Source organism: Haliaeetus albicilla, chromosome 4, assembly GCF_947461875.1.
Source record: "Haliaeetus albicilla chromosome 4, bHalAlb1.1, whole genome shotgun sequence".
In the NCBI taxonomy this organism is placed as follows: domain Eukaryota; kingdom Metazoa; phylum Chordata; class Aves; order Accipitriformes; family Accipitridae; genus Haliaeetus; species Haliaeetus albicilla.
Window position 1 is genome coordinate 52,320,844 of NC_091486.1, and position 13,844 is coordinate 52,334,687.

General features: G+C 38.2%; 1 protein-coding gene across 2 annotated transcripts in view; it reads left to right on the forward strand.

The window, feature by feature from the left end:
* Window positions 1–13,844, forward strand: part of SKI (SKI proto-oncogene) — a 153,080-nt gene that overhangs the window by 3,670 nt on the left and 135,566 nt on the right. Inside the window, exons 3-5 of one of the 2 annotated variants that reach the window (XM_069782743.1) lie at window positions 1,312–1,411; window positions 5,530–5,670; window positions 6,668–6,766. The gene's annotated coding sequence lies outside the window, so the exon portion shown is untranslated. Of the gene's footprint in view, window positions 1–1,296; window positions 1,412–5,529; window positions 5,671–6,667; window positions 6,767–13,844 lie in introns of those variants that run through there. The other variant, XM_069782744.1, reaches the window with a different exon arrangement.

The window sequence follows — 13,844 nt, forward strand, 5'->3', positions numbered from 1 at the left end:
GTTTTATAGCCTGGAAAAATTGTAATTTTCAGCTGTTGTTATGGAGTAATCAATGAAGAAGAGATGCCATAGTTTCTGCTAGGTTCCTCTCAGAGCCTGATGTAATTGCATGCATGAGCTATTTTTTTTTTTTTAATGTACCACTTTGAGACTAAAACGTGCAGTTTTTATTAAAACTTTTTTTTTTATGGTGACTGATGCTCACAGATAGTTTTAGTCCTTCTGAAATGTCTTTGGTTCTGTAGTGATAGCTTCTGTATCAGATAAAAATGTTCAGAATAAACTGTGCCTTGCTAGAAAATTGAAACATAATAATATGTTTTAATTATTTTATCTAATCAGTGCTAGGTTTAGGAGTATATGTTGATAATTTTTTGTCCTTGTCAAATAGTCTGTGACTTCACTCAAGGATGAGCATGTCCATTCTGCTAAATGTCATAAAGGAAAACGTCCCCAAAGATACCACAGGAGACAGAAGTACATATAGAGCATCAGTGAAAGCTTCTGTAGCAAATGGACTTTACGGTGTATCTCCTACAGCCTAGTGGCAGCAAATGCAGCACTGGAAAGAGTAACTCAATCATATTGGCTCACTCAGTATAGTGGTAATCACTGTCTGTAGTGAAACAGGAAAGTCTGACTATTTTCATCAACATGATGTATTACAATTCAAGCCACAAAATTAAGAAAGCTGTGTAAGACTTCCTTTAGCATAGTCAGGAGAACAAAGATGACATGCAGTTTCAATTTGAGAAGTGCAGGCTCATTGCTGTTTCCAGAGACAGTTCTGTAGGCTCTCCCTAAATTTAGTTGTAGGTAACATAGTCTTTTCAATGAAAAGTCATTGCCTTTGAAACCTGCTTCCTCTGGTAGCTTGCCAGAGCCTGAATTTGTTAATGTTCAGAGTCCAGTGCACAACTCATCTTTTCAATTCAGCCTTCCCTTTTCAAGTACAAGGACAGATCAGTACCTCTGTGGCTGTATATAGAAAATCAAGCCTTGTGACATTCATATGCCAAGATGGGAAGACCTAAAAAGAGGACTAGGGAGACTGGCATGGCATTTGTGGGTACCAGGTTGCCAAGGAGGCATATTGTATTGAAACAGTTGCCTGGGAAACATTTAAAAATACATTGAATGGAAAAGCATATGTGATGTGCCCACAAGTGTTCTGTGTGAATGAAATGCCATGGCTGATGATGGCACCAAGAGACTGTTACTATTACATGTAAAGATGCTTCAAGTGATGTGTTTGGTTTTTTTTCTTTTGTGTGTGTTTTTTTTTTTCTTCTTCCCATACCCTATTTGTAGGAGGTGCACCGAAGGAAAATTGTTTTGCTCTTGGCTGATGGATTAAAGTAAACGTAGAGAAAGCAGTACATGCAGTCAGCAGCAGCAGCAGCTGGAGATGGTAAGACCAATTTGGCTTTGTTTAGGCAACCTAAACCAATTGACAAGAAGCCTGCACAACTCCCCCTCAGAAGTAACAACAGCACTGCTGAAACTCCTACGGTATAAAGATAAATGGTTCTCTGAACATTACTGCTTTTATTTGTTCTAAAATTATATTTGGAGGCTCTGACATCATTACAATAGGACTTATATGTAAAAATCATATAAAATGCAAAGAGTTTATGATCAAAGCAGGTTGGACAGCATATATGAAAAAGCCTCTCACTGACCTAATTTTTTGTTCGGGGCACTGAAATAAAGGGACATGAAGGGAGAAATTTTCAGAAGATAGCCCAACTGCTCTTAGTTCTTCCTCAGATCAGGCTCAATTATTGAGAGATGGTACTGACAAAAAAGAATGGCAAAGGAAGGGAACAATGTCACTGGAACTAAAGCAAACAATTATATCCACTCTTTTGTTTCACAGAAAGAAAGCTTTTTTTTCCTGTGCAGCCAAGAAACAAGGGCACTAGCAACTGTAATCTGTGATATCCTCCCTTGGACAGAGGTTCATCTGCTAGTAATTTCCAGTTATGAAAATGCATCTCTCCTTCACTAAGAATGAGTGGCAGGTGTGAGGCTGGTTAGGATTATAATCTCCCTGCCTAATCCTCCTTTGGAGATTTGGAAACAAATATCCTACTCTTGATTTGCTAGAGGCTTAAGAAGCCTGTTTGGGAGCCAGCAGGTTTAGCTTGGTCCAGCCTTTATGTGGTACAGACTGAGACAGGAAATTTGTTGGAAGAGAGATGCAGTGGAGAGGACTTCAGCTGATTAAGAAGGAAGGTCTAGAGGCCTTTTTTGTTAGTAGTAGCTCTGCAAGGATAAGTTGCCTTATAGGGAGAAGGCCCCAGGGGCTTAGCTTCTTGAAGATGTTGCCTGTTTGAAGTTGTGAAGTTGCTGTTTATTTGGTAATGTATGTGCTTTTCCCCAGTGAGGATGCATTTTGACTGACAGAGACTCTGCTGACTTTGCTGTCATTTTGGCCAGCGAGGGGATGCTTTTTGGCTGGCTAGGCACAATCTGCTCAAGGGTCTGAGGTGATCCAATGATTGTGTTGGAAAACCGTGAATCAGATGAAGTCTTCTGCATGTCAGTCAAGTCCTAGTATCAGTCATCATTTTTCTGGCCCTGTGTGTGTTTGGTTAAATCAAGTCCTGATGTTTCTAGGCCCTGGGGTTAGTCTAAGAGAGGCGGGAAGAATCTGCCTTTCATCTTCCTCTCACAATTTTGCAATGTGACTGAAAACTGTTGGAGAGAATGTTTCAGATCTCAAACAAAGATTAGGTTTGATGGCATGAAGCCGTGGGTTCTGTGGCCCAGCCTAGAATTCTGCTGAGGGAGTTGTGTGATCTCCCCATACTTTAAAGGATTTTGGCTCTGAATTTAGGATCAAATATGGCTTGAGGTTTTAACATTTCTTTCTTGCTTGCTTGCTTTGTGATTTTTTTGTTTGTTTGTTTGTTTTTTAAAAATGTGTCTCACAGTACTATAGCCTATAGCAGTTTGAGTTCCTCCTGTTTGCTGTGTATCATTCCTTCATTTGAAATCAACATACTAAAGGGTTCCACCAAAAAAAAAAAAATTAAAAAGAAATCCATAAATAATAGCTGTAGTAATTACAGAAAATCACCTTTCTTGTTTATGGGCATGAAACCACGAAACAGTGGGGCAAAATAACTAACACTAGTTAATATGGTTTGATGTTATCCATAGCTAGAATGGTGTATAAAATCAACTTAAAATAGAATGTAATTCAACAAATGAGTATTTATTTATTGCCTCAACAAATGTGGATAGTAGGTTTAGTTAGTTTTGCAATTTTTTTAAGGACTAGCTAGTGTTTTAGAAAGAAAATCTCGTAAATCTGAAGGTATAATCAAAGCTGTGGAGGTAAGTATACATCTCTTCACTGAGAAGGATGTATTTTAGTTGCAATCTAGTGGTGTAATAATTTTGTTGCATTATGGAAATGTCTTGGAAATATGCAGTATGTCCTTGCTACCCTTCCTAAATTCTTTTCTTTTTCATATTCATTCTCCCTCTGTCCGTCATTAGTGCCTAACTTGATAGAAGAAATACAGAATGGGACTAATTTAGAAGACCTGACAATAAAATACAGTAGAGCTATAGTTTCTTTTTTTCCATATGTCATTTGTTTAATTGTATCAGACACAGGCTGAGTTTGGTTTATTTACATTGTCTTATACCCACTGAACTGAAACTACCTTGTGACATTGTCAGTGTGAAAAGTCATTCTGCCTGGAATATATGTTGTTATGACAGAACTGCAACATCTAGTTAGAGATATTAAAGTAGGTGTTTACCTGCCTTTGCTGTCACTTTGCAGCTCCCAGCATCTGTAAATCACATCCATTTAGACTACTTCAAGAAAAACAAGCTGATGTCTTCCTGCCACATCCGAACAGTACTGCTATCAAATGGTAACTTCATGCTACTGTTCCTTTCATAAGTGAACTTAAAATTGGGCTGATTTTGGAGTGTTTTCCCCAGCTGACCTCTCCTGTTCCCCAAATCCACTTTGTCGTTCCTTCAATTCATCTGTGCTGCTCTCGTAGAAATTTGATTATTCCCTTTAAATCAGTGGAAAATACTCCAAAAGAGATGTGTAGTAGCTGAAACAACATGTTGCGATGTTGGTTTAGGAAAGGAAGTATGTTTAGTTAGCTAAAGTAGTTACTCTGTTTTGTACCACAGACTGGTTCCATTATTAGCCTATTTTTTATTACTATGTCCTACCGTACTGGAATCAGATATTTTATCAGAAGAGTGTGAGGAGAAGTAGCAGCTTCACAGCTCTCTGGCTGTTCTGTACCCTGCATAAAATGAGTTGGTTAGTTTCTATGCAGATCCCACTGGGCAAGAGTCAACATCACAAAGAGCTGCAAAAAAATTGGCACTGTTAAACCTTAGTGTCAAATAGTGTCAAAGGAAGAGATGAATCCAGGTCCTTACAAGAAGCTGTTTTCGCCTAGTTGGATTGGCTGGACATGATGAGATACGATCTATGACCAATGCAGCTTTGTAGGTAGAAATGTCAAATATAGCTGCATTTAAGTGATAGCTGCCTCATATTCCCTCTAAAACCATATGAGATGTAGAGGAGCCTGCTTGATGTAGTCTGCTGTACAAGGTTCAAAAGACAGGAGTGATCAGCAGGAAATTGTCATCAGTTCTTTTGGGAGTGGGTTTTCTTTTTTGGAATTACAGAGAAACTCAAATTGACATCCCCATTTGCTAGTAAGGGATGCTTGTTTTTCCGAAGAGTTTATCTGTTTGGCGATGTTGTAATTTAGGAATTAATTCAGGGAATTTCTACTGCCTGTAGCTTGATGCAGTAAGTCAGAATACTTAATTACAACGGTCCCATCTGGCCTTCAAGTAGCCCTTTCTTATTTGATACTTATACCCGTTTATGAGATGGAACACAGGTGCACAAAAATTAAGGATGTTGCCTGAGATAACGCAAGACCTGGGAACTGAACTCTGGCCTGTTGTTCACTGGGTCTTTGCACAGGCATAAGACTAATCTTCCTTTCAAGCAGTGTTTTACTCCCAAGGGTTTTCAACACAGTGTCTTTCACCAGCTTTGAATTCACTAGAAAAAATAAAAAGATGGGACACCTTTCTGAAAGTCTTTGCCTAATACCTAGTGTCTTCCAGAGCATTGATAAACATGAGTGCAAATACACAGTCTCCATTGCCCCAAAGACTGCTCTGGCTTTAGTACCACACTTTTAATGACAAACATTCACCTAGTTTACCATATGCATTCTTTTATCTTAGCTGTTCTCTGTGCATGTTAGGAGATTTATTTCTACTCATAATGTATTTCATGTGTGTTAGTTGTAAATATTGTGCTCATAAATCAGCCTGGACCATCCAGCCCCAAGGCTGGAGACAGCTTACAAGAGGTTGGTCTGCTTCAGATTGCGAGACTGTACTAGTTCTCTGTTTTTTCCATTGCTTGTCTCTGTTAGTGGCATGTTGCCAGTCTCCTGTCTCACATTAACAGGAATATTATGTATTACTGAATTTAAAGTGTTTTTCCTTTAGGACTAGAAGAATGTAATGGAGCATGCATCTGGCAGCATGGCATTATTCCTATGGTGTACAGTGTGCCCTCTATACTGAGAATCACCACCACGGATTTGTGCTTCAGTCATCTGGGCATGAGTTTTACTGTGTGCTACTGAGGTAGGTCTTAGACCGGGTTGGGGACACGTTATGTCAGGGATTGCATGCATATATACATAATGTGTAATGAAAAACTCATTCTTCTCCTTCCCTTCACCAAATTCTCTAAATTAAATACCACAAAAGTAGCAAGTCTGGAGCATAATCCCAGAACTCCATGTTCTTCATCCCACTTCTAGAACCAGCTCCATCTGTATTCATACCTACTGACCTCACTTTTTTCGTCTGGGAAGTGGAAACTTGTTTTGCTTGCCTCATAAGATGTTTTTGGGCTTTATTAGTTTTTGGTTTTGGAACTTTATTGGCTCATAAAGTATATGCACGAGGACATATCAATACTACAGAAGTACATATCAAACTGCCCCAAAACTAGAACTGCTACTCCTTGTGGTCAGGTAGTTTCATTTGGACTCTTCTCCATTTGTCCTCTTGTTGGAAAGCTTGTCTGCTTGGCGGGAACTGCAAGTATTTTCTGCAGTGCTCCTGTTAAATTATTACCCTTTTTACTGATTTTAAGGATCTTGTGCTCTCAAAATTCCTGTGTTTGCATGAAACAAGGCTGCATTAAATTGCATGGTCTAAAGCAATCAATATGCAGTAAGTTTCTGGTATTTTAATTGGCTTGGTTTTGGAAGTCTGAAATGGGCTGAGCTGCAGGACTAAACTGAACAGAGTCTGTCATACCAAAAATACTCTGAAGGAATATATTTCTTCATGGTAGTGCAGCTGAAAACACCACATTGACTGTAATTAGTGCATATCACATTTGTGCTTATGCTTCCTACGTTATTTATATGCTTAAATATGTTTCTAGGTATCTGGTTCTTGGAGGCGGTGTTTAACCAGTATCTTCTGTTGTTTATTCTGGTCTAATAAACAGACTCTTGATTTGCCTCACACAGTACATCCCAAAAGTATAACATTAAAAACATAACATTAAAAAAAAAAAAAAGATCCCCAGTACAATCGGTGACCCAGAGCACATGATGCATTTCAGGAGAGCTGGAAAGGAGAATGGTGTCATCACCTGAGGGGAAACAAAAATCAGAAAGAAACGAGGAGGGGAAATTTTGGTGCTTATTTTTAGACTGTGTGGGTGAGTATTATTTTCAGCTTTGTCTATATTAATTTCTGCAGAACACAGTGTTAACATGTGATTAGGCTATCTACGCATAGAGTATCATAATTTCTAGCTAAGGGTAAAGTAATCACTCACTGGCAGTCCCTGAAGGCTCAATATACCCATTTATACCAGCATAAGGTAGCAGTGAAAGACATGACTACAGACAGCATAGATATGTCTGAGACAGCTATAAGCTAGCTAGTTGAGAAATAAACCTTACACGTGTATTTACGCTTAATGAGTTCAGAAAAATATGTCCATGACACTGGGTCAGTCCTCCATGTAGCTGAAGATATTCTGTTACTGGTATTAATGTGAGTTAGTTTAAAGCTAACTTTTGGTACCTTTATGTGGAGCTGTTCACATACTTGTGATTGCATACCTTCAGCATCTTCTCTATTTAGCACAAGACTGCACACTCACAAGTTTCATTGAAGAACATGCTGCTTGTTAATCAGCACTTTATTGTCTCAGTATGCTTAAAATAAGCATTTTGTCACATTCAAGAAGAAGAAACTTTATTGGTTTGCATTCTGGCACCATGCTTCATGTTGTCAAGTGCTGTCAGTTGGCTTCTTTCTGTAACTTATTTACAGAGAGCGGGAGCTTGAGATTGAAACATTCTGGTAACAATTTTCACCAGATACATATTCGATGTGTTATAGAAGTATCTCTAGTGTTACAAAGAACAAGAGACTTAATGGGTAATAGTCTGATCTGGTGTGCTAGAGAGGTCCCTTTTAGAGCCTTTGATTGCTGTATAGGACAGGGAACACAAAGCTAGAGAGGTCCCTTTTAGAGCCTTTGATTGCTGTATAGGACAGGGAACACAAAGCTAAAATTCCCCTGTTGCACAGTGAATACAGTGAGAGGAAGGAAAGAAGATAGCATCTTATCAAAGGATCTTCTGGTTTCCTTTATAAACAGCTAAGAAGCAGCTTTACCACTTCCCTCACTCAGTATTAAGCAAAGGACCTTTGAGAGGACAATAGATGTTAGGCCTATCAAAATTCTCCCTGACTGTCTTAGAATGTGTCTGTAGTCTAAGTAGCAATAAAGCTAATAACTGCGTTAAAGCCAGTGGTTTCTAGTTAGACTGCAATGTTGTCTTTTAATGTGATGTGGAGGCACAAAAAGTACAATGGAGTCTGATCTTTGGTCTGAGAAACCTGCTTTTGTCACTAGTCCTGAAGCTGGCCTTTTGACTAGCTCCGTGTGAGTCATTTCATCTCTACATCACTCCCATATTTTGCAAACTCATCAGCGGAAGGACTGCTTACTGGCAGTGTGGTACCTTACACAATGAAGACCAGATCCTGTTTGACATGATCACTGTCATCAAATCTAATAATTTACAGAAATTTACAGTAAAAATGTTCTAAATATGGATCAAGTGCAACAGACGTGTTAAAGCTACTTTGCTAGCTTATATTATAAATGGAGCATCAGAAAAGGCAGCAGAAGAGGCCTGATTTTTGCCTTAGGGTAGATAGGAGGAGCTAAACTCTGAAGTGATAAAGAAGTAGTTCCCAAACCAGTCTGTGGAACCATAAAATATATTAATTCCTAAATTCCAATAATCTGAAAAGTTTTGAGGCTTGACTGTGGCACAATAGCACAGAAGTTGGGAAGAATTGGGTTGAACAATATTATCTCCTCTGTAGAAAACCACATGTAGCTTTTGAAAAAAACTTCTGTAAGCCTATTCAATCTGCTTAGGTTCTTGGATAGCTTACTGTCATAAATAGATACAGTTAGGGTCTTTATAAAATGCCATATGTAATAGCATTTAATTATGGGTATATATTTTTAGCCTGTCACAGAACACATACCATTGCAGCTTTTTATAAGAAAAAAAAAAAAAAAAAAACAACCAAAAAAACCAAAGAAAGCTTTCTTAGGGCAGGTATACACAAAATATATTCATGAGATTTTTGTCTTGGAAAATGCATCAGATTATAGTTAATCTTGAACTCTTTTATTAGAAAAGAAAGCTGTGAGAATTTAACAAAATTCTACACAGAATTATCCATGTTTCCAATGTTTTGGGGGTTATTATTTATTGAGTTTTATTGTGCAGCAGCTTTTTCAGAAAATTGTGAGGGCCAGGAACATACAATTAACTCTTGTTTTGAATCACCCAACTGAGAACAAAATCTAGAAAGAAGAAATTGTTTGGATTACAAAATGTCAGAAGCATATTGATATAATTATCCTTAAAAGGAGATACTGTAGGAAATAGGATGGATTAAGTTATTACAAACATTCGTGGAGTAAAAACACTATTAAAGCATTACAAGAGTCATACAACCAGTGAACCAAAAGTGTAAAAAAAAATGCTTTGGAAATGAATATTTTCCCAAGAAAACTTTCCAGTAAGAACCTGGGAAACTGCACTTTTTCTTATGGGTGAAAAAAAGTCACATTCCGACTTTAAAGACACAGTGCTTCTGGAGAACTTACACATTCAGAGTGTACTCTTATCCTTAAAAACTATGAAAAAAAGAAGTTTAAGGACTTAATCTAGGGTTTTTTTCCCCAGTGTACACCTGTTATTCTTTTTGTGTGTTTTTCCACGTGGATGATAAAAGTAGATGGGACAATTTCACAACTGCTTCCATTTCTTTTTCTGACCCCTGTGCAATTGTGGAGTTGCTGCTAGTGGAAAAATAATAATGAGATCGCTCTAGAGAACAGAGCGCACAGCATATTTTGTTGACATTTTAACATGTATGTTGGTAACCCTTTTCCCACCCTAGCTTTTGTAAGCTTGCTTTTGGTGAGGACTGGTGTGCTTTGTTAACAGACTCCTTTGCTAATGAAATGAGAAACTTTAATTGCTGTTTCAAATCCAGTATGTGCTAGTAGCAACTTAATGGTTGTTTTCTATAGGGTTATTTTTAAGTGACCCATAAATAAACAGTTACATGGTCTCAGATGTGTTCCAGCCTAAATGACGAATGCAATTGGTCTTAATTGATTTCCCTGGTAGTTCTCAGAAAGAGTTCTCAAAGAACCTTGATTAGTTAGTCTTAATATTGCTCATTCCTTTGACTTTTGCTGGTGGTTCTTGGAAGTTTCTCAAGGCATTGTTGATTGAAACATACTGTTGAAACAGTGTGAAAGTGAAGTCCCCCCTCTTGCTGACAGAACTGGACCTTTTGTGTAGACCAAGGACTTCAGTCTCCAGGGCTGTCATGTCTGATATCCTTCATTGGTGATAAATGCACAGAAAAAAAAGAGAAAGAGAGTGCAGAAGCGGACCCTTACTGCTTCAGCTCCCTTTCTTTGTGGAAGCACAGACTTGAGCTTATAACATATACCATAAAGCACAAATACATATGATATATATATTTAACTGTGTACTGCTGGATATACAGTTGAGAGTTTGGAAGGATTCAGAAATGATGGCATGTTTGCGTGGATAGCAAGAACACCCAGATTTGTTACAGTAATGATCTTTAAAACAAAATGCAGCAACATCAGAGAGGAAACAAGAGAACCCTTTTAACTCTTGGTGGTGAAGGAGGGACTTCTTTTTTGGATTGGTGCCTCTTGAAGTGTCTTAAACTTTTCTGTGAAGCAGCTGGTTGTGGCCAGTGTCAGGAAAAGGATAGTGGACATTTTAACTGATACATTCAAGCAACTCCTGTGCTGAAAATATCACCAACAACATTGATGTCAAGACACAAAGGCTTGGTCCCAAAATTATTGTGGATCAGAGAAGTAAGCTTTAGAGAGAGGAAAAAAAATATTAATATAAGGCCTGGTTTAAGACTTCTAAAAATGCTTGTTCCTGTGAGACTTTTGACAGTGTTATTCTATCAGCATAAATTTATTTTAATCCAGTAGTGGCCATCGTCCTCCCTGCCTTTTTTCTTTCTTTCTTTCTTTCTTTTTTTTTTTTTTGGCTTAGCTAACTGTACAAATTACTCAGTTTTCCTGTGTAGAAATTCAAACAGAGAGAAAATAATCCAATGCCTGGATTTTGAACTTCAAGTAGCTTTTAAATCAGAAATAGTTTTGAAGCAAGAACAATAATCTTTCTGGTAGCGGGTGGCATAAAGAGACTGTTTTTTCCATTCAAGGCTTTTTCTTTTAAATGTATTTGATTTAACTTGGTGTAGGAATTGAAAGTCTGACTGTGAAACTTCCTGTTCTGAGTTATGGCTTAAGTGAGTTGGTGGATGAACGTGTCTTACCATTCTTGTATCCTCTTTCTTGCATAATTATCCTTGATTCTGATGAGTTTCCATCACGTGTGTGGGTTTGATGAGGCAGTGCACTCATGACTGGTTAAAAGCAGAGGAAACCTGTGCTTCTATCCAGATGTCCTATGTTTTTTTGAGAGAATTACTTTGTTTCTTTCTTTTGCCTCAGTTTGTCAGTACCGTATAACTTTCATAAGTGCTTTGAAACCCTGATGGAGGACTTGTTGAAATCCTTAGATGGAGGTTATACATTATATTCTACCAGATGCTTCTTTACTGAGCTGGTAAATAACCTCAGTACTTGGAAGTGGAAATATTCTACCTTGCCTTTCCTTCTTAGAACCCCCTTAACTGTTCATTCAGTAAATTGTTACTTTTCCTGTTTCCAGCACTTCTTCAAAGATTTTGTGGAATATTGATAAGATGCCTGTGACAGTTCAGACCTAGTCCTCTGCTTTGAGCTAAGCCGCGTCAAGCAGGTTGGCACCAGAGGTTTCCCGTGAGTTAAAGCACATGAGAAATAGTTCTGTCTTTCCAGGCTGTGTAGTGATAGCCTTTAAGTTACAGCAACATCTGCAGATGTTTCCCCTCTTCTGTCTAGTTGTGTCAACAGGAAATGGCCAATATGCGTAGTGGCTTCCAAACTTTAAACTTCTGCAAGCAGTACAGAAAGAAATCGGAGGCTACAGGTATGCTGGTAAATTACCAGTTTAGGGAAAGGTTGCTGGGCTCTGGAACATCATTGTAGATGGATATATTGTTGAAAGAGCTTTTGCATGGTTTTGGCTGGGCCCGCTAGCAATTTCAGTTTCTGACTGTGGTCCAAGAGCTGTTATGAGCCAAAGCCCATTCATACAAGGCATTTTGCATTCAGCCATCCTGTTTTAGAGGTGGGTAACTTGATGTCGTGGACATGTACTGTGGCCACATGGCATGAAACACTCCCACAGAACAAGCTCAGACTTTTTAAAATTAGTAATACAGATCTATGCACAGTATCTGGAATATAGGGAAAAAATAGGTAGCTTATGTTGATTGTATGATCCCATTCATGACGAGTTGTGTATTGAAGCCCATGTCTTAAATATTTCTAGATTGTTTTTAACACTAAACTGATTACTTATTTACACTGAACTTAACAATTACTACTTTCTTTTGGTTTTGGGAAATTTTCTCCTTCTTTCCCTGAGTCAATTAATATAAAGTAGGGGTCAGAGCAGCTCTTCGTGATGAAAATGTGCTGGTTTTATCTGTTCTCTGACTCATTTTTCGGGAAGAAAATAAAGAAGGAGGAAAGAGTCTTTCAATCTTTTTAGTGTAATGAAAAGTATATCGATATACAAAAAGTATATCCTTTATGTGCTTGAGTGTATGCTGTTTTCAAGGTTCTCTTACTTTTTGAAGTAAGTTTTCAGAATCTTACTGATTACATTGACCTTCTGGATTTCTTTCTGCACTTTAGATTTTTAGTAATACCTGGGAGCACTAAGTAACAGAGTCCATTGTTGAGAACATATGAGGCAAATCTTTATGCTTTCAAATAGCATAACTTGTTATACCAAATCCAGTGTCTGTGAAACATCATCTTAAAAATTCAAATGTTAGTAAAGACAATTAACATGGGTTTAGCGAGCACAAAATTCAACTTTACAAGATAAAGCAGGTAACCTTTGACTTACTATAGAGCATCAGCTACACAACCTCCTCTGCTGAGGTGCAGAGGCCTTTGTGCTCAGCCACTGACAACACAAATCCTAAGCATAACTTTGTGTGAACTATCTTTCATTGGCTGATTTGTGTTCCATTTAGCAATCCCTTGGAGTTAGTTGACCACCAACCCTGTGCCAGTGTCATGTTTCTAGAGACTGTACGCTCCCTCTGAGTATTTCTATCTAACCAGTCTAATAGTTTTGCTCCTTAGCTCCCCTTCCATTACTCTGTGAAATATTTGCAGAACCTGTATTTCATGATTGGCCCAGTTACTGATTTATCTCCTGTACTGTTTATCCCACTGGGATCATGTTATTTTTTCAGAGATGACCTCCCTTGCTCACAAACCACAGCTAATTTGGTCTTATTTCCCTCCCTGCCCCCTCCTTCGGGCATGCTAATAGCAATTCTAACTGGCTGTTAACTTCTACTGTGCAGTTGTCACTGAGCCTTTCCAAGTTAAATATTGCAAATGAAAATCAGAATATGCTTGGCAATGTCTTCAGTCGGAGGTGCAGCCTGCACTTTAGGAGGTGATGGTCATTACCAAATGTCAGCTTTGTAGAGGTTTAACAGATGGAAATGCTCTGGTTTAGATTATCTGCCCGTGTATTTGTTTAGACAGATTCATGGGCACTTCAGATGCCTTTGGAAGCCAGCGTTCCAGTGCACTGCAATGCATAGCACTGGAAAGGAAGGGGAACATGGAGGTATAAGAAAGTGTCTGTAGTGCACATGAAGTGCTTTCAAATAAGATTTTGAAATTGCACAAACAGTGCATATTCCTATTTGCTTAAACTGTGTAGCAGCAAAATCCGTTAAAAAAAATCCGACAGCTGTTCACTCGGGTGACTGAGAGTGCAAACAAACACAACTCATCACCCATCTCTGAAAACAAGGCAATCAGACCTTCTAGTTAGTCAGTTATGGATAGATTTCTGTGGGAAAAAAGTGTCAGGAATAGTAGCTGAAACTTTTTAGAAGCCATTTTTTCTTGCTTGCTTTTCCTAGAATTAAAATAAAATGAGAACAGGATCTGTGGTCTGGCATATCTCCAGAGGAATTTCAGGGACTTCATTAATCAATTACATAAGGAAAAGCATTGGGTATTGGGCAAAAATGGCAAAGCA